The 27,488-nt window shown below is 35.4% G+C and overlaps 1 long non-coding RNA gene across 1 annotated transcript; it reads right to left on the minus strand.

Moving 5' to 3' along the window:
• Positions 1-3,419: 3,419 nt before the first annotated feature.
• On the minus strand, positions 3,420-27,228 carry LOC103876369. Its single transcript, XR_002516188.2, has 3 exons — positions 27,151-27,228; positions 25,836-25,861; positions 3,420-3,482 (listed from the first exon to the last, which is right to left on the minus strand). It is a non-coding gene; the product is annotated as an uncharacterized LOC103876369 (long non-coding RNA).
• Between the last annotated feature and the right edge of the window lie 260 nt (positions 27,229-27,488).

Consider the following 27,488-nt stretch of genomic DNA (forward strand, 5'->3'; position numbering starts at 1 on the left):
CATAGTGGGAACACTGACAAGTAAGTCCATACATGTGGCTTGAACTCAAGGCTTGATGATGTCTGCAAGAGCTCTGAAATTATCTCATGTCCCATGTAAGTGAGAATTATCCTAAACATTGTCGTCACCAAGGTCGGCACCATCCTGGTGGTCTAATCTAGCTTATTCCTGTGAAAGAAATATTGCATTTGCCTGAAGAGGAGAACTCTTGCCAGGGCCAAGCCATAGGGCTATAGAAACCTATAGCCTATAGAATCATATTCAAGGGATCTGGAACCTATGTATGGTGTAGAGACTAGGAGAGCATACTGAAGTGTTTTGAAAAACTGATATGGGTTCCCATGTTGGATCTGGAGCTAATATAGGAGCAGTTATGACCTTGGATTTCTTTGCCTGAACAGCACTGTTAATCTCTGCTGATCCCAGGCAGAGGAAGGGAAGCACTTCTTAATCAGGGGACACTATGAGTGTACTGAGGCCTCGAGCCCAGGGCAGAGGTCTAAGGGTGATAGCATAACTAGGGCTGAGCATATGCTAGGTTCAGTAGTAGCAAAATAATGAACATGGTTTTGTCTGCATATTAAGGAAAACATTAGAAATTTATTAATGTGATAAATTCTCTATTGTCTTGTAAAGGTGAATATATCTTAAACACTTGAAGTTGTTTAGTTATATATATGCATCTAGGTATACATATATATATAGAATATTAAAATTATAAAGAAAACATAAATAGTGAAGAGAAAAATAAGAAAAAATGGTATTTAAGTATACAATCTGTTCTTAATAAAACTATAGCATTATTGTACAAAGCATGCAAGTCTATGTGTCAGACTCTACTTTTTAGGGAGAAGCTAAGCTAAGGCAAATATACAAAATGCCTCTGCTGAGTCACCTTACTTTTCATGGAAATGTAGTGATTTAAGTATATTTCATAAGAATTTGTCTTCTTTCCCAAAAATATATAACTGGACAAATCAAATTAGTAATCATGGCTGTGATACAAATGTCACATTTACATATATGTATAATTCCACAGACATAATAAGCCTGCTACAGAGAAACAAGGATTTCCACAAGCACTCCCAGGAAAACAGCCTCACACCTGATCTGTGGCTTATGCCATCCACACCTCGCAGGCTTCATGTGGGAAAATTGCCCTCATAGAGTTTGGCCTTGTGGAAGACAACATAAAATTCTAAAAAAATACATAAAACTGATATCATTTTAATATGTTTTGGATTGTATCCTTTCACAACTTTCTAGTGTGGTATCTTTCAGATATTTTTATAAGTACCTAACAATTGATATACACAGGAGAGTACACACACACTAATCTGTGTACGCCTAAATACACACATACACACACATACATACACACACACACACACCCCCAAACAGGGCTTTAGATGTCTTAAAAGTGATATAAACAAAGATTTGCAGCACAGAAGCATCATGGTTTTACCTTTCAAAGGATTTGTTTTTATTTTCTCTAGAAATTATACATGATAATTTATATTCTTGTTCCTACATGTATAGTATTGGGTACATGCTTGCCTATGTGAATCTTTTAAATTGTTTTAAACTATAAAAGTCCACTCTATTTCTAGGCATGTTTTGCTCAGTTACTTAAAGTGGTTGAGGTGGTAGAATTAAGACCATAAGGTTAATTAGGACACATTTTGTTGCATAGCCACTAAGCATATTCCTAACAGCAGTCAGTGAAATCACACTGAATATGTAGTATATGCACTCAAATTGAACTTCAAAGGCAAATCGTTCTAATACGGTAATGGTCACATTTGTTCTATTTTTGACTGGAATGCTACAAATTGACCCAATATTTATGAAGGAACCTAAATTTGTGCTTTAGATATTAATCACAAATATGGCTCTTCATTTGTCTGATATCACAAAAGGTGATAAGTTTTAAGTGTTCTGGGCCTCTTTTAAGGCCTGGAAAGACTCTTCTTTTACCATTTTTTCCTGCTTTTATAAGCAATCAAAATATAATATAAACCAAAGTAGAATTCGCTGATCTTAGTAACTTAAAATCTAAAAGAGTCATAAAAATTGGTCACATTAAATACATTTTTACTAAATAAATATAAGGTAATACTATAACATTGCTTAAAAATATGAATATAGCCATGTTGAGGAAAACCAGTATTTTCAGTATGAATGAGAAATTAGCAGTAAGAATGATTATCTGTAGGTAGAAAACATTTATTATAATTTTTGTTCTTTTCTCCATTTTTCTCCTCTGAAAAATGCATTTATTTTCTTTATAAAACAAGTACAAGATAGGCTGGGCACGGTGGCTCATGCCTGTAATCCCAGCAGTTTGGGAGGCCTAGGTGGATGAATCAGTTAAGGTCAGGAGTTCGAGACCAGCCTGGCCAACATGCTAAAACCCTGTCTCTACTAAAATACAAATATTAGCTGGGCGTGGTGGCATACATCTGTAATCCCAGCTACTCGGGAGGCTGAGGCAGGAGAATTACTTGAACCCGGGAGGCAGAGGTTGCAGTGAGCCAAGATCCCACCACTGCACTCCAGCCTGGGCAACGGAGTTAAACTCCATCTTAAAAAAAAAAAAAAAAAAAGAAAAAAAGAAAAAAAAGTACAAGATATTAATATTTTAAAATTGCAAACAAACCAAAACCAGGTACTTCTCATTTTAACAATTAAATGTGCTGAAATATTACAGTTAAATACAAATTGTTTTAAAATTGCAATTAAGACCAGCTATATGCAGTTGTAAAACTTTCTACAAAGCAAATGATGTTGCTATAAAATAGTCATTTCCTAATTAATGTACAGATTTTTATACATTAGAGATAAAGGAGAATACTATATGTAGTGGTCTATAAGAAACCTTGGTTCTGACAAAATATAAATGATATATTTTGTCAATATACTGTGTTACAAAATACATATATTTCTAGATTAATATCAAAGATGTAAACAAAAGTTCTCTGAAAAGGAATTTGGAGAAAAGGGACTTTATTTCAGTGAACAGTTTGCAAACTGGTGAGAGACAGCCTCTGGTGTAAAATGAAGGTGCACTATAGAGAACAAAGAAAAGGTTTTGATTTTATAGTAAAAGTGTCTGTCCAGATTCCTAATCAAGTCTATTTATGAAAGTAAAGGATTGAAATCCACACAGTTCTAATTGGTCTGTATAGCTGAATTCTGATTCGTTGGTTTTCAAGCCCCAAACCAGAAGTCTCTGTCAGATGTTTATTTCAAACAGTCAATGGGAGTAGTAGTTTCTGGCCAAAGTTTAGCTTGGCACTGATGGCAGGAAATGGTTTGGCTTGACTATAGAAAGAGGTCCTGTGACATCTTTACAATGTCTTTCTGAGAACACGGACATCCTTCACCCAGCTATAACTTCCTGGCTCAGTTGTAACTTTGAATACCTCAATTAACCATGTGGAGTCTATTTTGGTTGTTGGCCAGGGCTTACTTTAACAAAGCTGTAAGAAAGATAAATTAAGTGGGTTCATAAAGGTTTTGAATATATAAAGACTATTTTATGTTTATAAATATAAAGCAAAATAAAACCCCTTATCAAAATTTAAATTTGTGTTTTTATTTGAAGCAGCCTCTGGATCCTTAAGCGTAATCTGTGGCTACATCATGAATGTTTCAGAGGGAAAACTGCTGGGCATGGAAGTATGACTCAGGACAGCCAAACAAATTAAAAGCAAACAAGTAATCAAAATAAAAAATCAAATTGAAACTGGTTATTGACCATTCAGATCTAGATTTTGCAAATGTACGTATGTCTGAAAGTTTAAATATTATAACAGTCGAAAAGTGCAAATAGAAAAGTAGGGTTCTATTTTTATTGCACCACCTACTGGAATTGTTATATAATTGTAATACCAAAAATATAGTAAAATAAACTAAATCAAGTGCCTTTTTTTATTTCTCTTTCTGGACTCTGTCCTGTCTATAACATTTATTTTTCTGCATAGTTAAACCTCTCACATAAAAAATGATGTATTATTGTTTAGCTACTGGCATTTTTGTACAAGATGAATGCTTTATTATTATGTTTTACTAGTCTCCATTCTTTTTTTTTTTTTAATACTTTAAATTCTGGGATACATGTGCAGAACGTGCAGGTTTGTTACATAGGTACACGCGTGCCATGCTGGTTTGCTGCACCCATCAACCCGTCATCTATATTAGGTATTTCTCCTAATGTTATCCCTCCCCTAGCCCGCCACCCCCTGACAGACCCCACTGTGTGATGTTCCCTTCGCTGTGTCCGTGTGTTCTCATTGTTTGACTCCCACTTATGAGTGAGAACATGTAGTGTTTGGTTTTCTGTTCTTGTGTTAGTTTGTTGAGAATGATGGTTTCCAGCTTCATCCATGTCGCTGCAAAGGACATGAACTCATCCTTTTTTTATGGCTGCATAGTATTCCATGGTGTATATGTGCCACATTTTTTTGTCCAGTCTGTCATTAATGGGCATTTGGGTTGGTTCCAAGTCTTTGCTATTGTGAACAGTGCTGCTCTGTTCTAAAATCAATGAGAATAAACACCAGCCTTCTAGGATTAATCTCTAGTGTGTCTAAGAAGCAGAGATAAAGCATTAGTATTAATTTCTGTTATTAAACCAAAGCTGATATTTTCTTTTCTTTTCTTTTCTTTTCTTTTTTTTGAGACGGAGCCTCACTCTGTCACCTAGGCTGCAGTGCAGTGGCACAATCTTGGCTTACTGCAAGCTCCGCCTCCCGAGTTCACGCCATTCTCCTGCCTCAGCCTCCCCAGTAGCTGGGACTATAGGCGCCCGCCACCATACCCAGCTAATTTTTTGTATTTTTAGTAGAGATGGGGTTTCACCATGTTAGCCAGGATGGTCTTGATCTTCTGACCTCGTGATCTGCCTGCCTCGGCCTCCCAAAGTGCTGGGATTATAAACATGAGCCACCGCGCCCAGCCCAAAGCTGATATTTTCATTCAGAAATTCAAAATTTGCAGTAAAAATGCTGGTTTGCTATACATTGGCATTTGTATGTGATTTGTTCCCTCTTTACTATTTATAAATATATGAATATGCTTATTATATTGTGTTTTCTCCATGCAATCACTTATTTTCTTTTCGTTTCCTTTTTTTGTTTTTTTTTTTGTTTGTTTGTTTGTTTTTTTTGAGACAGAGTCTTACTCTGTCCCCCAGGCTAGAGTGCAGTGGTGCGATCTTGACTCACTGCAACCCCTGTTTCCCGGGTTCAGGCGATTCTCCTGCCTCAGCCTCCGGAGTAGCTGGGACTACAGGCATGCACCACTATGCCAGGCTAATTTTTGAATTTTTTCAAAAATTAGAGACAGGGTTTTAACATGTTGGCCAGGCTGGTCTCGAACTCCTGACCTCAGATGATTTGGACTCCTCGGTCTCCCAAAGTTCGGGGATTACAGGCATGAGCCACCACACCAGGCCAGTTCTTCTTTTCCAAATGTAAAATGTTAGATATCTCAGTAAAATAAAAATATGCCCATGATTATTACAGTATGCTATAATTTCAATGGCTATTAAAATACTTTCAGGCCAGGTGTGGTGACTCACGCTTGTTATCCCAGAACTTTGGGAGGCTGGGCAGGCGGATCACTTGAGGTCAGGAGTTTGAGACCAGCTCAGCCAAAGTGGTGAAACCCTGTCTCTACTAAAAATACAAAAATTAGCTGGGCGTGGTGGCTCGTGACTGTGGTCCCAGCTATGTGGGAGGCTGAGGCAGGAGAACTGTTTGAACCTGGGAGGTGAAGGTTGCAGTGAGCCAAATCGCACCACTGCACTCCACCCTGGGTGATAGAGTGAGACTCTGTTTCACTAAAAGAAAAAAAAGAAAGAAAAATTACTTTCTATTTTGTACGTATTAAAAGGAAGAATTGGAGAACATTTAAGAAGGTAAAAATATATCCTTACGAAGTGTAGCCTAAAGTTTTATTTTATATCTAGATCAGATAGTTCATTTAATCAATATTACATAGTGGTTAAAAATCATAGCTCCTGAAAGCAACATGTCTGATTCCAACTCTGGCTCTGCCACTTACTGTTTGGCCTTAAGTTTCTTAACCTGTTTGTGCCTTATTTTTCTCATCTGCAATTTGTGTATTATAATGGCACCTGTTTCATAGAATTAATATAAAAATTATGTGAGTTATTATATTTGAACACTTAGAAAATATTTATAACTGGCAGTTATTACACACTATAAAACTGTCAGCTTTATCATCATTATCATAACTTAATACTATTGTTATTTAACTCACTATTTTTTCCTATACATTTTATTTTATTTAGTTATCTATTACTAATATTAATATTACTAGTACTATTATTATTTCCTTGTTTAATCCATTTATTTTACAAATGGAGCCAAGAATATGACTTGCTAATGGTCAACCATCTAGATTAGGGAACTAGATTTCAGTTAAGAAAAAGAGGAGGAGGAGAAACTAGCCTCCTGAAGGACAATATTCAAGCGTATTATTATTATTTGATGCTACAGAACAAAACATTCTTCAGTTTCTCTATTGGTCCTTGTCCCATTTTTTTGCTTTTAAAAGGAAAAACAAATATACAGATTCTTGCGTAGAGTTCTGAACAAAGCTTGTTCTTTAGGTTTTCCAAGAAATCTAAATCCCTGGAAGAAGTAATATATTGTATTACAATCTGAAAATAAAAGTCAGAAAATAGTTTCTACCAAGAAAGAATGATGACTCCAAGCATGAGGTCTGTGGGCACCCTGAGATCCAAGCTAAATTGGTGATGTCTGTTTCATTAGATTGTAGTTCATCCTTTTGCTTAAATGGCATCAAATGTAGTAAAACACAGTAGTTAAAAACATAAAGTTTTGTGGAATCATATCTTAACCTTATCATTTATTATCTGAGGGATATCAGGAAAGTTACTTGACCTTTCTGAGCTTCTGTTTCCTCATTTGTAATGACAGAGTACCATTCTCATAGATGTGTTGTGAGAATTGAGTAAAGGATGTAGTACAATTTCTAGCATAGGATAATTTCTCAGTATTTAACGTTATCATAAACAGGTATAAAATGATTAGTATTTTAGATGTTATTACTTATAGGAAAACATTTTTTAAAAAAAGATAATCTGGGCTGGGCATGGTGGCTCACGTCTGTAATCCCAGGACTTTGGGAGGCCTAGGTGGGCAGATCACAAGGTCAAGAGATCAAGACCACCTAGCCAACATGATGAAACCCCTTCTCTACTAAGAATACAAAAATTAGCTAGGCATGGTGGCATGCACCTGTAGTCCCAGCTACTCAGGAGGCTGAGGCAGGAGAATTGCTTGAACCCAGGAGGCGGAGGCTGTAGCAAGCAGAGATCGCCCCACTGCGCTCCAGCCTGGCAACAGAGCAAGACTCCATCTCAAAAAAAAAAAAAAAAAAAAAAAAAGATAATCTGCCATTAATTTGAATACTTCTGTTACAAAAATTTAAAGGCAATTTTGGCACATGCAACTATATAATATCTGTTACTATAGTCTCACAAAAATTTCCCTGGGTAATTAGTTTCAAGGAATATTGCTGAGTTTGCAGATCATCGTCCTTTACAGCACTTTTGAGAATAATTAAGTACAGCTCAGAGACAGTTTCTCTTATCACAGATTTCTATTAACACATTAATTAACACAAAATATTTAGTGCTCGCCAAATAACACTGAGAACCCTCAGTTTTACTTGCTATCAAGTTTCTCATCTCCTGGGGTCTCTCTATTTCTTATCAATGATTAAATATAGAGCAAGTCTTTCCTACACTCCTGGAATCAATCTTTGACTTCAAAGTAGCCTTAGCTTGCTCTTCTGAAGTCCAAGATTCAGGTGAATAAAATTTTTTTGTTTTCTCTGGAAAAGGAACTTTTTTTCCCAAAGATTGGCCATGTTTTCCTGTTTATTCCTGGGCTCTATCCCTTTACTGTCATCATCTCACCTGAAGAGCTTAGCTCTATCCACGTGTTAGGATCCTTTTCCTGTGGCACCTCTGACAGAACTTGCTTGTGAGTTTTCAGTTTTCTCTAGTGTGTATAATTTTCTTGGTACTAACGTGTTAACTAGAGTTGTTTGAGATTTAATGATTGAAATTATACTTTCCTGGCCAATGGATACTCCATCACAACTAGAGATGAAAGTTGTGGTTAAAAGTATCAGGAGGCTGTGTGTGGTAACTGGGATTAACTGTGAGCCTGGAATCAAGAGATTGGGGTTTTATTCTGTATCTGTCCCTTAATTCCCTCTGTCTGTCTCCTTCAGTAAATCGTTTAATCTCACTGAGGTTCAGGTTCCTCACAGATTAAATATAATAATAACATCTACTCAAAAGGTTATTCTAGGGCAAAGATCCTTAGAGCATAGTCTGGCAATCTCTTGCAGATCTCAGAGATGCTTTGACAGGGTCTATGAGGTCAAAACTCTTTTCATATTAATACTAAGACATTATTTGCCCCTTTCACTCCTATTATTTCACAAATGTGCTGTAAATTTTTCCAGTGGCTATCTGACACATAATATCACAACAGATTGAATATAGAAGCAGCTCTCAGAGCCCATCTGTATTCTATTTAGCCAGAAATTAAAGATATTTGAAAAAAGGTAAAGCAATGTCATTGTTCTACTTCTAAAAAATATAGTTATTTTTATTAAACTGCAATAAAATTGGTATTGTTATTTTGAATGAATTAATAGATACTTTAGACATTTCTCTATTTTAATTTCTAATATGGCAGATACTGATGGATATAATTGTCATAAACAAAAGTTCTTTATGGTTCCCAATAATTATTAAGAGTGCAAAGATCCTGAGACGCTGTTTGAGAGGTTTTGAGAACTGCTGTTTGTTCTAAGGATTAAATGAGATATCTCCTACAATAGTGCCACACAAAATAAGTATTCAGTAGACATGTTAAGAATTACATTGGCTCTGGTAAGATGAGATGCAACTGTATTTTTAGCTTCTTTTCTTTTTATTATCTATTTATTTTATAATTTTATCTTTTAATTTAGAATCAGTGGGTACAAGTCCAGGTTTGTTGCCTGAGTATATTGAGTGATACTGAGATTTGGGATAAGAAGAATCCCATCACCCAGGTAGTGAGCATAGTGCTGAGTATAGACACTGGGGACTATCGTTGCCATCTTTATGTCCATTAGTACCCAATGTTTAGCTCCTACTTATAAGTGAGAACATGTGGTATTTGGTTTTCTTTTCCTGCTTGTTTGCTTAGGATAATGGCCTCCAGTTGCATCCATGTTACTGCAAAGGACATGATTTCATTCTTTTTTATGGATGCATAATATGCCGTGATATGTATATTTTCTTTATGCAGTCCACCATTGATGGGCACCTGGATTAATTCCATGCCTTTGCTATTGTGAATAGTGCTATGATGAACATACACGTGCATGTGTCTTTTTGGTAGAATGATTTATTTTCTCTAGGATATATGTCCATAAGGGGATTGCTGGATTGAACAAAATAATGTTATTATTGCTATATTTCCTGTCCTTATAGTTTTTTAATTTTACTTTTAAGTTCTGAGATACATGTGCTGAATGTGCAGGTCTGTTACACAGGTATGCATGTGCCATAGTGGTTTGCTGCACCTATCAACCATTCATCTAGGTTTTAAACCCTGCATAAATTAGGTATTTGTCCTAATGCTGTCCCTCCCCTTGCCTCCCATCCCCTGACAGGCCCCAGTGTGTGATGTTCCCCTCCCTGTGTCCATGTGTTCTCATTGTTCAGCTCCCACTTACTAGTGTGAACATGCAGTGCTTGGTTTTCTGTTCCTGTGTGTGTTTGCTGAGAATGATGGTTTCCAGCTTCATCTATATCCCTGCGCAGGACATGAACTCATCCTTTTTGATGGCAGCATAGTATTCCATGCTGTATATATGGCACATTTTCTTTATCCAGTCTGTCATTGATGAGCATTTGGGTTGGTTCCAAGTCTTTGCTATTGTAAACAGTGCTGCAATAAACATACCTGTGCATGTATCTTTATAGCAGAATGATTTATAATCCTTTGGGTATATACCCAGTAATGGGATTGCTTGGTCAAGTGGCATTTCTGGTTCTAGATCCTTGAGGAATCACCACATTGTCTTCCACAATGCTTGAACTAATTTACAACCCCACCAACAGTGTAAAAGCAATCATATTCCTCCACATTCTCATCAGCATCTGTTGTTTCCTGACTTTTTAATGATCGCCATTCTAACCGGCACGAGATGGTATCTCATTGTGGTTTTGATTTTCATTTCTCTAATGACCAGTGATGATGAGCTTTTTTCACATGTTTCTTGGCTGCATAAATGTCTTCTTTTGAGAAGTGTCTGTTCATATCCTTCGCCCACTTTTTGATCGGGTTGTTTCTTTCTTGTAAATTTAAGTTCCTTGTAGATTCTGGATATTAGATGTTTGTCAGATGGATCGATTGCAAAAATTTTCTTCCATTCTGTAGTTTGCCTTTTCACTCTGATGATAGTTTATTTTGTTCTGCAGAAACCCGTTAGTTTAATTAGATCCCATTTGTCAATTTTGGCTTTTGTTGACATTGCTTTGTGTGTTTTAGTCATGAAGTCTTTGCCCATGCCTATGTCCTGAATGGTATTGCCTAGGGTTTCTTCTAGGGTTTTAATCGTTTTTGGTTTTACATTTCAGTCTTTACTCCATCTTGAGTTCATTTTTGTATAAGGTGTCAGGAAGGGGCCCAGCTTCTTTTTTCTGCATATAGCTAGCCAGTTTTCCCAGCAGCATTAATTAAATAGAGAATCCTTCCTCCATTGGTTGTTTTTTATCAGCTTTGCTGATCAGATTGTTGTAGATGTGTGGTGTTATTTGTGAGGCCTCTGTTCTGTTCTATTGGCTTATATATCTGTTTGGGTACCAGTACTATGCTGTTTAGGTTACTGTAGTCTTGTAGTATAGTTTGAAGTCAGGTAGCGTGATACCTCCAGCTTTGTTCTTTTTGGTTAGGACTGTCTTGGCTATATGGGCTTTTGTTTGGTTACAAATGAAATTTAAAGTAGTTTTTTTCTAATTCTGTGAAGAAAGTCAGTGGTACCTTGATAGGAATAGCATTGAATTTATAAATTTCTTTGGGCAGTATGGTCATTTTTATGATATTGATTCTTCCTACCCATGAGCATGAATTTTTTTTTTCATTTGTTTGTGTCCTCTCTTCTTTCCTTGAGCAGTGGTTTGTAGTTCTCCTTGAAGAGGTCCTTCACATCCCTTGTAAGTTGTATTCCTAGGTATTTTATTCTCTTTGTAACAATTGTGAATGGGAGTTCACTCATGATTTGGCTCTCTGCTTGTCTATTATTGGTGTATAGAAATGTTTGTGATTTTTGCACATCGATTTTGTATACTGAGACTTTGCTGAAGTTGCTTATCAGCTTAAGAAGTTTTTGGGCTGAGGCAAGGGGGTTTTCTAAATATACAATCATGTCACCTGCAAACTGGGACAATTTGACTGTGTTTCTTCCTCTCTGAATACTCTTTATTTCTCTCTTGCCTGATTTCCCTGGCCAGAATTTACAATACTATGTTGAATAGGAGTGGTGAGAGAGCATCCTTGTCTTGTGCCAGTTTTCAAAGGGAATGCTTCCAATTTTTGCCCATTCAGTATGATATTGGCTGTGGGTTTTTCATAGATAGCTCTTACTATTTTGAGATATGTTCCATCAGCACCTAGTTTATTGAGAGTTTTTAGCATGAATTTTCTCAAAGGCCTTTTTTGCGTCTATTGAGACAATCACGTGTTTTTGGTCATTGGTTCCATTTATTTGATGGATTACATTTATTGGTTTGCATATGTTGAACCAGCCTTGCATCCCAGGGATAAAGCCAACTTGTCCGTGGTGGATAAGCTTTTTGATGTGCTGCTGGACTCAGTTTGTCAGTATTTTATTGAGGATTTTTACAACAATGTTCATCAGGGATATTGGCCTGAAATTTTCTTTTTTTGTTGTGTCTCTGCCAGGTTTTGGAATCAGGATGATGCTGGCCTCATGAAATGAGTTAGGAAGGAGTTCCTCTTTTTCTATTGTGTGTAATAGTTTCAGAAGGAATGGTACCAGCTCCTCTTTGTACCTCTAGTAGAATTCGGCTGTGAATCCTTCTTGTCCTGGACTGTTTTTGTTTGACAGGCTATTAATAACTGCCTCAATCTTAGAACTTGTTATTGGTCTATTCAGGGATTTGACTCCTTCGTGGTTTAGTCTTGGGATGGTATATGTGTTTAGGAATTTATCAATTTCTTCTAGATTATTTTATTTGCATAGAGTTGTTTATAGTATTCTCTGATGGTAGCTTGTATTTCTGTGGGATCAGTGGTGATATCCCCTTTATCATTTTTTATTGTGTCTATTTGATAATTCTTTCTTTTCTTATTTATTAGTCTGGCTAGACGTCTAATTATTTTGTTAATCTTTTCAAAATACCCATTCCTGCATTCATTGATTGTTTGAAGCGTTTTTTTGTGTGTCTCTATTTCCTTTGGTTCTGCTCTAATATTAGTTATTTGTTGTCTTCTGCTAGCTTTTGGATTTGTTTGCTCTTGCTTCTGTAGTTTAATTGTGATGTTAGGGTGTTAATTTTAGATCTTTCCCACTTGCTGCTGTGGGCATTTAGTGCCATAAAATTTCCTCTAAACACTGCTTTAGCTGTGTGCCAGAAATTCTGGTACGTTGTGTCTTTGTTCTCATTGGTTTCTAAGTACTTCTTTATTTTGCCTAATTTTGTTATTTACCCAGTAGTCATTCAGGAGCAGGTTGTTCAGTTTCCATGTAGTTGTGCAGTTTTGAGTGAGTTTCTTAATCCTGTGTTCTAATTTGATCACACTGTGGTCTGAGACAGTGTTTGTAATGATTTTCATTGTTTTGCATTTGCTGAGGAGTGTTTTACTTCCAATTATGAGATCGATTTTAGAATAAGTGCTATGTGGCACTGAGAAGAATGTATATTCTGTTGTTTTGGGGTAGAGAGTTATGTAGATGTCTACTAGGTCCACTTGGTCCAGAGCTAGGTTCAAGTCTGGGGTATCCTTGTTAAATTTCTCTCTCCTTGATCTGTCTAATATTGACAGTGGGGTGTTAAAGTCTCCCACTATTATTGTGTGGGAGTAAGTCTCTGTGTTGGTCTCTGAGAACTTGTTTTATGAATCTGTGTGCTCCTGTATTGGGTGCATATATATGTAGCATAGTTAGCTCTTCTTGTTGCATTGATCCCTTTACCATTATGCAATGCCCTTCTTTGTCTTTTTTGATCTTTGTTGGTTTAAAGTCTGTTTTATCAGAGGCTAGAATTGAAACCCCTGCTTTTTTCTTTGCTTTCCATTGCTTGGTAAATTTTCCTCCATCCCTTTATTTTGAACCTATGTGTGTCTTTGCCCATGAGATGAGTCTCCTGAATACAGCACACTGATGGGTCTTGACTCTTTATCCAATTTGTCACTCTGTGTCTTTTAATTGGGGCATTTGGCCCATTTAAATTTAAGGTTAATATTATTATGTGTGAATCTGATCCTACCATCATGATGCTAGCTGGTTATTTTGCAAATTAGTTGATGCAGTTTCTTCATAGTGTCATTGGTCTTTATATTTTGGTGTGTTTTTGCAGTGACTGCTACTGCTTTTTCCTTTCCATATTTAGTGCTTCCTTCAGGAGCTCTTGTAAGGCAGCCCTGGTGGTGACAAATCCCTTAGTATTTGCTTGTCTGGAAAGGATTTTATTTCTCCTTTGCTTATGAAGCTTAGTTTGGCTGGATATGAAATTCTCGGTTGAAAATTCTTTTTTTTAAGAATGTTGAATATTAACCCCCACTCTCTTCTGGCTTGTAGCGTTTCTTCAGAGAGATTCACTATAGTCTGATGGTAGTCTTTGTAGGTAACCTGGCCTTTCTCTCTGAGTGCCCTTAACATTTTTTCCTTCATTTCAACCTTAGAGAATCTGATGATTGTGTCTTGGGGTTGCTTTCCTTGGGAAGTATATTAGTGGTGTTCTCTGTGTTTCCTGAATTTGAATGTTGGCCTTCTCATTAGGTTGGGTAAGTTCTGCTGGATAATATCCTGATGTGTGTTTACCAACTTGATTCCATTCTCCCTGTCACATTCAGGGTCCCCAATCCATTTTAGGTTTGATCTTTTTACATAGTCCCATATTTCTTGGAGGCTTTTTTCATACTTTTTCATTATTTTTTCTCTATCTTATCTTCATGCCTTATTTCAGTAAGTTGATCTTCAGTCTCTGGTTTCCTTTCTTCCACTTGATCGATTCAGCTATCGATATTTGTGTATGCTTCACAAAGTTCTCATGCTGTGTTTTTCAGCTCCATCAAGTCATTTATGTTCTTCCGTAAGCTGATTATTCTAGTTAGCAGTTCCTGTAACCTTTTGTCAAAGTTCTTAGGTTCCTTGTATTGCATTAGAACATGCCCCTTTAGCTCAGAGGAGTTTGTTAGTACCCACCTTTTGAAACCTACTTCTGTCAATTCATCAAACTCATTCTCCGTCCAGTTTTGTGCCCTTGCTGGGGAGGAGTTATGATCATTCAGAGGAGGGGAGGTATTCTGGTTTTTTGAATTTTCAGCATTTTTGCATTGTTTTTTTCTCATCCTCATGGATTTGTCTACCTTTGATCTTTGAGACTAGTGACCTTTGGATGGGGATTTTGTGTGGGTGTTGTTGATGTTGATGTTATTACTTTTTGTTTGTTAGTGTTTCTTCCAACAGCCAGGCCCCTTTTCTGCAGGTCTGCTGTGGTTTGCTGGAAGTTCACTTTGGACTCTGTTTGCCTGGGTAATACCAGCCGAGGCTGCAGGACATCAAAGATTGCTGCCTGCTTCTTCCTCTGGAAGCTTCGTCCCAGAGGGGCACCCATCTGGATGTCAGTTGGAGCTCTCCTGTATGAGGTGTCTGTTGACCCTTGCTGGGAGGTGTCTCCCAGGCAGGAGGCACAGGAGTCAGGGACCCACTTGAGGAGGCAGTCTGTCCTGTACCGGAGCTCGAGCACTCTGCTGGGAGAATCTTCCTTGTCAGGATTCACTGCCCTCTTCAGAGTCAGCAGGCAGGAACGTTTAAGTCTGCTGAAGCTACACCCACACCCGCCCCTTCCCCCAGGGGCTCTGTCCCAGGAAGATGGGAGTTTTATCTATAAGTCCCTGACTAGAGACGCTGCCTTTCTTTAAGAGGTGCCCTGCCCAGTGAAGACGAATCTAGAGAGGCACTCTGGCCACAGCCACTTTGCCACGCTGTGATGAGTTCCGCCCAGTCCAAACTTTGGTCTCCTTAGCACTGTCAGGGGAAAACCACCTACTCAAGCCTTAGTAATAGTGGACACCCCTCCTTGCACCAAGCTTGATCATCCCAGGTTGACTTCAGATTGCTGTGCAGGCAGCAAGAATTTCAAGCCAGTGGTTTTTGGGTTGCTGAGCTCCGTGGAAGTGGGACCTGCTGAGCGACACCACTTGGCTCCGTTCCTTCATCCCCCTTTCCAGGGGAGCAAACAATTCTGTCTTGCTGGGGTTCTAGGCACCACTGGGGTATGAAAAAAATACTCTTGCAGCTAGCTTGATGTTTGCTCAAGCAGCCACCCAATCTGTGCTTGAAACCCAGGGGCCCTGGTGGTGTAGGCACACGAGGGAATCTCCTTGTTTTTGCAGATTGCAAAAACCATGGGAAAAACATAGTATCTGGGCCAGATAGCACAGTTCCTCACGACTTCCCTTGGCTTCCCATACTTCTGGAGGTCCGCTCCTTGCATTTCCTGAGTGAGGCGATGCCCTACCCTGCTTCTGCTTGCCCTCTGTAGTCTGCACCCACTGGCTAACCAGTCCCAATGAGATGAACTGGGTACCTCAGTTGGAAATGCAGAAATCACCTGCCTTCTTCATTGGTCTGGCTGGGAGCTGCAGAACAGAGCTGTTCCTATTCGGCTATCTCCTGTTCTTTTAATTTTTAAGTGATACAGTGTAAACATAAAAAGGAGAAAACTGTGTTGAGTATAGATTGTTCTGTATAAATGTTTTGATAACATTTTATTTTTTTTAAAGAAAGAAAAAGTTTAGACATTGCAGGTTTGTTATTTCTTGAGAATACTGGGATATACATATATATACACACACATACACACTGGGCATTATATATATATTTCATGTTGTATATATATGTGTATATATGCAGTTTTTTATGATGTAGTCAGTTTTATACAGTATTATTTAACTCATATCATTTAACAAATGAGAAACTTTAAAAAGTATTATAGGTTATTCACTTCCATTATTTTCAATTTGTACATTAGCTAGTATTTCATTAATTCATGTGGTCATCCATATATTTTTACTTCAATCAGCATATATGTATTGATGATCCACTATTCTAGCTACTGTGAGCATTTCTGGGATGCAATGATATTCAAAACTTAATTCTTGCTCTCATCAACATTATAGTTAAGCTGAAAACAACCACAAACAAAGCAAATGAGTATGACCAAGTGCAAGCTGTAGATTCTCTAACTTGCTATCAAACTTGAAAATAGGAAACAGATTTTTTTTTTTCAAATCCACTGCTGGAAACTATGAATATCCTGAAGAAACCATTATAGAGTATGGAGAATGAGATTAGATGAGGAAGAGCAGATGATGGCCGGCCAGAAAATGATGCGCTTCTGAAAAGCATGAACATGTGAAATAAAATTATGACTGCAAAGATGCTGTGTGTTTGCAATAATTAGCCAGGTGTGGCCCTGCTGATAGTGCTTGGCAGAATTATCTATAGAACAGAAATGGAAAGTTTGCAGAGGATTCTAATTTAAATAGAACAGCTACTCTGTGTAGAGAAAAGTGTAAATGGAGAAAAGTGTAAATAACAGCTGGCAGTAGTTATGTGTCTCAAAAATCCAATAGTGTTCTGTTTTTGAATATAGGTTAAAGTAGATCTGATATGCCAGTGCTTTTTTTAGGATCTGGAGTCCTAGAAGTCTGTAGAAACAGAGACTGGTGTGATTTTGTCCTCTGCAGGATGTAGGCGCTCTTGGTTTACTTATTTGATAAACCTGCTGTGAACTACTGGGAAAACTTTATTATTTCAGAAACACTTTATCCATCCAGTGTACACTTATTCCTACATCAATTTTTAAGTCTATCTGGTTTTAAAAGCCTATCCATACACCTGGTAATAAGAAAAGAATGTCTAACAACCATGTCTTTACCACTGTTAGTGATATTATCACACTACTCTTTCAATAGAGACTGATGGTTTACGTGAAAAGCACTTGAAAATTTCATGAATATTCTTCTTCTACTTACAGTGAACAGCATTCCTGGATTAACATGCTTTCGGCTATAAAACAATATGAATTAGTGTGTTCCCAATTTTTCAGAAGGAATATGCAACTTTAGATTCTCTATCTTGCATTTTCAGGGATATTTTTGTTTTATAGTATCTGTTATTCCTATAAAATGTGATTCTTTGTGATAGGTATATATCTGGCTATTGTTTAGTAAGCAAGGTTTAAAAAACCTCAAATTATGTAGGAAACATCTTTAATTTTGGTAGTTCTATAATTTAAGAGAACACAATTGGCATCATGAAACTGAAAACAACAAAAAAGAAAATGAGTATAACTAAGTGTAATCTGCAGATACTCTAGCTGCTGAACTTAAAAATAGTAGACTTTTTTTTTCAATTATGCATGTTTACCTGTGAAGTTTGTAAAACGTGCTTTTTTTTTTTTTTTTTTTTTTTTTTTTGCAGATTACAGCATTCCTATTAATTCAGAAAACCAAATCAACAATCATGCTAGAGTAATAGATTCTCACCATCAGAAGAACAAACACAAGAAATTCAAGTAGCTTAAACATCCGTATTTTGCTTGATACTATCTATTATTGAGTACTTTTGTTGACAGCAAACTCATTAATCTTTAAGACCTTCAACTCTGTTTTTACATGTCTCTACTTGTTGGACTTTACACTCTCAGCTATTGGCATTTTCTCTCTAACTACAGTGAAGAGTTTTGCCTTTTCTTTCCCTTTTAGTGGTGTGATTTCATCATCTCCCAAAAGGTAGCCCTAACATCCTTGCTCTTTTGATAATCACATAATAAAAATCAATTTTTCTATCTGGTATTTTTGTTGTTTTGTTGACAAAGTTTTAATGTTTAGATTTCTTAAGACTTACAATTTTTGTAAATCTATGCTACTCTTTTTTTTAGTGGTCCCTGATTACATGCATGTATTTTTAAAATTTGTCTTTTTTTTTTTTTTTTTTTAATCAGTGTCTCCTAGAAATCTCTGGGCAGTGCTATCTACTATATATATTTCTACAGTTTCCACTTCTTTTTATTTCTTCTTAGTGTAAATGGTCATTTTATATTTAGAATTAGTTATTTTTGTTTTTCTTTTAGTCTCTTACAATGGAAGCAAACTTAGGAACTTTTTAAAGGAAGGTGTCTTCTAACAGTTGAAGTGTGTAACATTTATCTGCTTACATGGCTGCTCCTGTTGCCCTCTCATATAAAGGGATTTGCTTCTGTATTCCTATAGAATTTACTAGCCTAAACAACAATTTCCTATGAAAACGTTGTGCCTACTTGTAGGAAAATAAAAATATTGTAACATGTATTTTATAATTATGACCCAATTTAGCTTTGATTCTCCAACACAGTGTACTTAATTTATTTTCCTGCCTTTAAAAGAGCCACCAAATTGTATCTCATGACTGGTTACTCAGGAATGCTACATTGCAAGATGCAAAATAACCTTTGCTAATAAGCTTTGGATGCAATTATTTTCTACCCAAAAATCATAGTAAAAATATCAAGTAAAGGCCGGGTGTGGTGGCTCATGCGTGTAATCCCAGCACTTTGGGAGGCTGAGGTGGGCGGATCATGAGGTCAGGAGATCGAGACCATCCTGGCTAACATGGTGAAACTCCATCTCTACTAAAAAAAATACAAAACAAAACAAAACAAAACAAAAAACAAAAAAACAAATATAGCCGGGCCTGGTGACGGGCACCTGTAGTCCCAATTACTTGGGAGAGGCTGAGGCAGAAGAATGGCGTGAACCCAGGAGGCAGAGCTTGCATTGAGCCGAGATCGAGCCGCCACTGCACTCCAGCCTGGGCAACAGAGCGAGACTTTGTCTTAAAAAATAAAATAAAATAAAAATTTAAATAAATAAATAAATAAATTAATTAATTAATTAATTAATTAATAAAGAGTTTTTAAAGTTATATATGCAGTATGTTATTTCCATGGTGGAGCAGAGTTTTCTAAGTTTTGTTTCTTTTTTTTTTTTTTTTTTCAATCAAATACATTGTTTCTGGGGTCTAATAATATGTAGGAGACATCTTATTAGAATGATAACTGACTTTTTATTTTCATAACCTAATTCTTGTTGTTTTCCTCATCACTTTTTCTTGACATGTAATATAACCAACGAAAAGCCTAGAGATATCATTTTAGAATGTGGTTACTTCTAAGATAATATTTAACATATCACTTATTTATGTATTAGCTTCTCATCTATAGATATGATCTTTAAATGCTTTAATATTCAAAGTACTTGATTTGCTTTGCCTCAAACTAAGAAAATTAATGCAAAATTATTGTTTCTTTGCATAATGCATAATGGATATAAACTAAGATTTTAGTAAGTTCATGAGTCTTTCAGTGAGTTTTGTTTTGTTTGTTACTTTATGATTTAGTGAGTTCTAATCATCCACTTTAAAAACTATGTTGACAAGTTCACAGCAATATGTTAACCTCTATCTGTTTTTTTCTTTTATATGACAGGTTGATAGTTTACTTTTTCTTGTAACTCCAATTTTGTTGAATTGTTAGAAGAGTAGCAGTTGAAAATCACTTTGCCCTCCATTTTCTGAGAGCCAGATGAAATAGTTGCTTTTGTTACATTTACCAGAGAGAATGTAAAATGTACTTAAATCAGCCTTTATTCCTCTCAAGTTCCAAGAAAGGAACACTCTTAGTTTTCTATTGCTAACCATTGTTCACTCTTGTGCCTCCTCATCTCAACATTTTTCGACCAACTGTGGGATAGTGGTAGGGAGTTCATTCGTTTCTTTTCATTCTTTTTTACAAGGGGTTGGGCAGGAGCATATAAGAGTCTACTGAAGAATTGCCATGGGTGAAAGGGAAGGGAGAGAGAAAAATGGTTTAATGGTTTTACTTTTGTCCACAGGACATGATCATTTCTGTAGGTAATGCTCTGGACTGCAATAGCCATTTTCCAATTCTGAGATAAACTAAGCCAAAATGTTGAGGTAACAGAGAGAAATAACTAGCATCCTTGACGATGCAATTACCACATCCCTTGAACTGTTCTACCTTAGTGCTTAATGTTTTATTAAATAATAATCACATTATTGCTTTAAATGTTTTGATTCAGGTCTTCTTATACTTGTAGTGAAACATACAACCCTTTTTATCTTATGATTAAAGCCCTTTAGTTTCTCTAACCTCTTTTATTCACTTGTGATTGGAGCTTCCATTTTATTTAAATTTATCTCCTTTACACCATTTTTATTTCCTTCTCTTCGTACTACAAGTAGAGAAGATGAGAGACATTAAAAATAACAGGATGATAAATTAAAAGAAAGGAGTTGGGTTGACTGTAATATTCTACTCCAATTATATTTAATAGTATTGACTCTGTGAATAACGTTATAGAAATCAAGAACTAGAAAACAACAAATGTTGGTTATTTTTCATATCACTGATCAATATGCTAAATGTGTATCACACTAAATACATATTTTTAATGGTTATATAACTTCCCAGAACTTTGTTAAATAAAAATATAACATTTAAAAGTATTTTAATAATTTTACAGCTCAAAAACTTAGTAATGCAAAAAAATATTTCTCTTTAAGTTTTTCTGAAAGCCAAGCTTAATGTTTATATTGAGCTCCCATTTTGCTTGACAGAAGGGAACTTTTAAATTCCCAGAAATTTTACTTCCAAAGTCATTCACTGAGAATATAGCATATTTTAAAGTTAAGTTTTGTCAAATTCAGATTTTTCCTTCTCATCTTTTTTATTTTTGTTGTATTCCTGTGGGTTTTATGGCATTGTGATATTTCATGAAAAAATATGTCCACACTCATTTTTTGGTGGCATCCCTGAGAAATAGCCCACATAGACTTTAGTTATTGGCACCAACCCACAGTGGCTCTTGTCAATATCTCCATTGTCCTCTTGCACTTTTAGTGATGTTCAACTGCTTTTCCCTAACCTGGTTTTCAGATCCATTTAAGCCACCGGCTTGCCATAAATACTGCCTATACCCTTTTAGTAGTCCCAGGGACAGTTTACTGTATTTCCTTTATGTGGGGTATTTGAGGATATCAACAAAACCTCTCTGTTCCTAACATTTCATACAGTGGTCTTATTTCAGGATATAACTTAAAACTGACAGGTGAGGCTGCACCAGTCCTTTTTGTGATATTTAATATGCTACCAAATATTTATAAAATTTGAAAGCAGAGTAAGTATGGCATAAGAAGTAACTTGAATATCCTTATTGATCATTGACATATTAGAATACAACCAAGTGGAAACTTTCAGAATATTAGCTTTGCCACTACTAGAAGCATTCTTTGAAATGGAATTCTGTTTCCTAAGAATTAGAACTGCCAACAATAGTTTAGGTGGGGAATTGTCCTCCCTCTCTCCCTACCACCAAATCCCAGTCTGAATCAACTCCTTCCTCAATCACCCATGTAAATAAATACCTCTTTATGATACCTTTTATTACAACTAGATCTCCATGACTAAGGCCTGCTTATATAGAAAGCAGAATACGACTCTATCATAAGTACTCTCACTTTGTTATGTAGGAGATACTCAAATTTGCAGTTTTTTATAGTAAAGAGATCAAATAAGTACACACTTTTTTATTTAGTATTCCTGAGTAAGTAAAGCATGATCCTTATGAACTTGATTTAAGCTATTTTTATGTTTATTTTAAACTTTATTTCATTTATAATTGACATAATAATTGTACATATTGTGCAATGTGATGGTTCAATTCATGGATACATTGTATAATGATTAATCAAGGTAATTGGCATATCTATCATCTTAAACATTTCATTTCTTTGTGGAGATAATATTCAAAATTCTCTTGCTATCTTAAAATATCCTATAATAATTAATAGCTGTGGTCACCCTACTGTGTAATGGAACACTGGAACTTATTCTTCCTGACTAACTGTAAATTTTAGAACCTTGATATAAGTCTCATCTCTTACTTGAATGAGAATTTATTTTTCCAATATTTCTAAGAAGATTAGTCATGGTTCTAGGAACTCTCTGATCAAATTATCTTTCGTAGTCCTGTGGTCTCTTAGAAATTATAATTTTTAAAATCTTAGTGAAAACTAAAAAAAAAAAAAAAGTATGACTGTTAATTCCTTTTATCCAGTAAATAACATTATCTGTGTGTACTTTTCTCAAAAATACATATTTCCTATTATTGCAGCAAATAGAACTTTGCAAGAGTTGCACATTACTGAAAAATATATTTATTCAAAAATTGTACTAGGTAGATCTTTATTGTTACTCTTAATTAGCTTTGGACCCATCTTAAATAATGGAGCTGGAATTGGACATCATCACCGCCAATCATTTTTTGCTGCAGGGAGAAAAGTTTGAAGAACAAAACAGCTCTCTTCTCTTTGAAGCAGATATCTGATTTGAGGCAAAACCTTCTGAATCTCTTCCTGAATTTATAGCTGATACTGTTGTGGCAATATTTGAGCATTGCATAATAGCATGTGGAACATAGCTGATGACTTTCCTTTAGCCTCTTTGTACTCTGAAATTTCTATCTCATTGCTTATCTTAAAAGAAACAAAATCAAGCCTAGCTTACTGAAGCTACTCCTGACTTTCAGCCAGAACCTAGTATACTGAATTTCTGACTATATTTTATTGTTAGAGTTCTCAAAATACTGAGTACTTTTTTTTTTTAGTTACTTAACTTCTATCTCTTTATGATACACACCTTCACATATTTGCTCCTACTCTTCTCTCTGGAGCAACAGAAGAAACGAATACAATCTTTTCACATAAGTCTGTCTGGGGGAAACTATATATGTCCCGGCTATCTCCAAGTCCTTTCCTTTGCTATATCTCTATTTTCTGGTTCTTTAACCAGTCCTCACCATTTTTTTTTTTTAGTACTATGTTGAAATACCCTAAATGTAAATTAATATAGAGACATCAAGTTAAATCTATCCTTTAAATGCAAACAAAACATTCAAAACGTGGGAGGGTTTTTATCTTTTCCATAAAAGAAAAGATATTTCACTTTTTTTTTATCTATATCACTTTTTTTCACTTTTAAAAAATCTATATCAAAGGGAAAAATGCAGCTGAATGTCTCTGCACCTGTATGAGTGATCGATTGCCACAGTAATGCTGAGTGACAAGCCACTACAAAACCTTATCATAATAGAACAATAAGCATTGATTGCTTACACATCTGGATTCATCTGGGGACTGGTAAGGTGCTTCAGTTGATGAAGCTTACGTTTAATCAAAATTTTAGAGGTTGGCTGGCTATTGGCTAATCTAAGTTGCCTTTGGCTAGAGTGACTGGATGGTGAGCTTTATTCCCTAATTTAGTTTTCTTTGAAATAAGCCAGGACTTGCTTTGGCTATTTATGCATGTGCACAATAGAGTGGCAAACACCCAAGAGCATAAAAGGTAGAGTGCAAATGTGTAAGCATTTGCAAGCCTCTGCTTGTATATTTAGCATCCTTTTGCCTAAAGAAGTTCATATAGATAAGCCCAGAATCAATATGGCAGAGTACTACAAAGTTACCTAGCAAAATGAGAGGATGAAAGGAGGGATGAAAATTTGGGGCCAGTTTTGCAGTCTATCTAGAAATGCTTAATTCAGCAAGCATTTAAAAAGAGTCTGTGAATTCAACTCTGTGCCAGGAGGTCTGAAGATTTTAAAAGAATAAACATGGTTTCTAATTCTATGACAAATGAGCGCACATTTATTGTTTATAGTGATGATAACATTTTAAAAATGATTATCGACTTTGTATAAGCTGACATACTACATACCTGTTAATTGTTGAGTTAAATTACAGTTTGTTAAAATTGTGCAATAAATCATTATGAAGAAAAAAGGAGAATCCAAAACTCCCAGTTGATCAGTTATTTAGAAATAAAAAACTGAACTTATACCTGAAAAGATTTACCCCAGATTTAATGAACCTGAAATTATCTTCCATATCTTTAGAGTGGTTCTAAATCTGTTCCTGGTTTTTTAGGTTAAATGTGTAAGGATCTTCCTGAAATTTGAATAAATGTAGAATCATGATAAACTGTCCTCCTTTCTTCCCTCTTCCACTCCACTGTTCCCCTCTCTCCTTCTCTTCTCTTCCTTTCTCTCTTTCTCTCTCCCTCTTTTTCCTCCCTCTTACTTTCTTTTTTTTTTTTTTTTTTACCAAATAAAGTCTGATTTTAAAAGTTATTAAGTGATGCAAATGTCTGAATATGGTTTATCCCAAGCAATAAATAATCTAAAGCTCTTTAAAACAAGTACATATAATTATTTTCTTTAGGTGATAAAAGTGACATTTGATTGTCATGATCCATTTCACTTCATTTCCAACATGCAACAGAATCATCATAATGCTTCATGTGACAATTGAACCGTTTAACATTTATGTGACAGACATGAAAATACTAGAAAATATAAAGTATATTAATCCTTTTGCCATATAGTTTGTATAATAACATATTTCTACCAGATTAGGTTTCGTTATGAGATTATACAATTCCAGTCTCACTTTTGACTACCCTTTTTTTTAAAAAATATATTTTACTTCAACCCTGGTATATTTCTTTCCATTCCTCAAATACACTTGTCTTTTTCTTATAAACTTGTTTTTTTGAACTCTTAAATCAAGAAAGACCTTAGCCTCCATGAGATCATGGTTAATGTCTGAGTCACTCATTATTGTGTCTCTGGGTGTCTAGTGGAAGATTCAATGTAGAATAGGCTGTAATAAATATTATTAAGAGAATAAATGATGTTTATTTTATATATGAATAAATTCTGTTTCTCTTCCTCATTGTTTCCATTTGCTGCCTTGAATGCACTCCTTTTTTATTCTCATTTTGTCCCTAGGTGATCATTCTAAACAGAATTAGCTCTGCTGATTAAAACCCATAAAACCCGTAGGAATTCCTGCCCCACCCCCATGCTCAGTTCAGACCCTCTAGGATTCTTCAGCACTTAGAGTTCCTGCTTGTCTAGAATACGCCTTACTGCTAAGAATGTAGATGAGCATATGAGTTCTACAATATTTAAGTAAGGATAATGTTTGTTATTAATCAAGAAATTTTTATTTTTAAATCAAAAAGTTTGACAAATTATGAATTATATGAGTATATTATTTATTGAAAAATTTCTTACATATTTTAGTACGTTATTATTTGTGAACTTTTAAGAAAGATTTACTGTTTGATGATCATCTCAAACTTACTTTGCTATTGAACCTTGTGTGTTTATGAATCATCCACAGTATTATCTGTGCTATACTTTGAAAGCACTACAGGCAGATTAAGAATATATATAATTATAAGATTAATTCAAATTTTTGCAATGTGACATTTGAGACCATTATATTAATTGAAATAAGCCAGGCACAGAAAGATAAACATCACATGTTCTTACTTATTTGTGTAATCTAAAAATCAAAACAATTGCGCTCATGAACATAGAGAGTAAAAGAATACTTACCAGAGACTGCGAAGGGTAGTGAGGACCTGGGAGAAAGGTGGGGATGGTTAATTGGTAAAAAAAAAAAAAAAAAAAAATAGAAAGAATGAATAAGACCGATTATTTGATAGCACAACAGGGTAACTATAGTCAATAATAATTTTACATTTTAAAATGTACAATTGGATTGTTTGTAACTCAAAGAATAAATGCTTGAAGGGATGGATAACCCATTCTCCATGATGTGCTTATTTCACATGCCATGCTGGTATCAAAATACCTCATGTACCCCACAAATATGTATACCTACTGTGTACTCACAAAATTAAAACAGTAATTTTAATGAAAAAAAGCTAAAATTGAAACAAAATAGCTAGGTGTCACTAAATGCAAATGGAAGACATTATTGGTATTTTCATCAGATGCCACGGAGTATAACTTTTATATAGAAATAAACAAACACTGTCGCATTAGAATATTGAATCTCTGAAATCTATAAATTCTTTATCATGACTTATATGACCTTTATTAATTAATATCAGGGGATACCTTAGTCAAATGATCTGGCAGCATTTGGATAACCCACACTCTACTTTAAGAACAATATTCTCATTCATTAACTCATGTTTTAATTAAAAATCGATTAAATGGTAGATACTGAGTTGGGCACTAGCGCAACAAGGATAAGGAAAATATATGCAGACATTTTAAACTCCACAAGAGCAGAATCACTCCTGTAACTTAAATGTAGTCACCCTTAGAAAGCAGCATTTTAGTTTTGCCAGTAAGTAATACATACATCAGTAGATTTAAATTCTTGATTACAAGCATGAGAACCTTAGAGTACAAAAAGTTAAAGGGTAGGAAGTTGGGACACAACAGAGCAGGAGAAAACAGTAGGTGAAAAATGAAGAAAATGAATATTAATTTACTCCCTTCTATATGTGTTAAGTTCTCTACTAAAAGGAATGTAACACAAACTTTCTACCTATTTTCAGACATAAATGTTATGTCCTAAAATTTGCAATGATTTTTATGAGTACACTTAATTAGTACAAAATAATTTTGAATAAGTAAAGAATGGGTATTATTATGTAAGCAACCAAATGACTAATTCACAGATAGTAGTAGGTAATAAATTAATACTTGTTGCACTGAGTTGAATTAAAGCTTTTGGTTTCAATAAACAGCAGTGCTTTATATATTGAAAACTTTTAAAATTATAGCCTTTTTTAAAAGCAGAGGAAATAGAAGAGTTTCTTTGTTTGCTATATTAAAAAATCTTGTATTTACTACAGAGGCAGATTTTAACTCCCCAAAAACGTAATATAATTACCTATTCTATTTCGACAACAGTACCATCTGATGATTTATGGCACCAGAGTTATAGGCACATTGAACTTGTAGAATAAACATGACTGAGTTTTCTTTGTGGACCAGGGAGGAAGAATCAGTAACCATTCAGCAAAGGCAATGGAAAATTGGTCCGTAAGTCAAAATACACATTGTACTCCAGGGTTCTAAGAACTTTGGTGATAACTGTTTTCAGTGGAGTCTCCAAAGGCTGAGGTACTCATATAATGTTCATTATTTGTCTCAAATTAAAAGTAAACTTTTGTTTTCACATTAGTGCCAACCAATACATAATGTTTCAAGTGTTTAATTTGAAAGGGA

This window comes from Papio anubis, chromosome 10 (genome assembly GCF_008728515.1).
Source record: "Papio anubis isolate 15944 chromosome 10, Panubis1.0, whole genome shotgun sequence".
Lineage (NCBI taxonomy): Eukaryota > Metazoa > Chordata > Mammalia > Primates > Cercopithecidae > Papio > Papio anubis.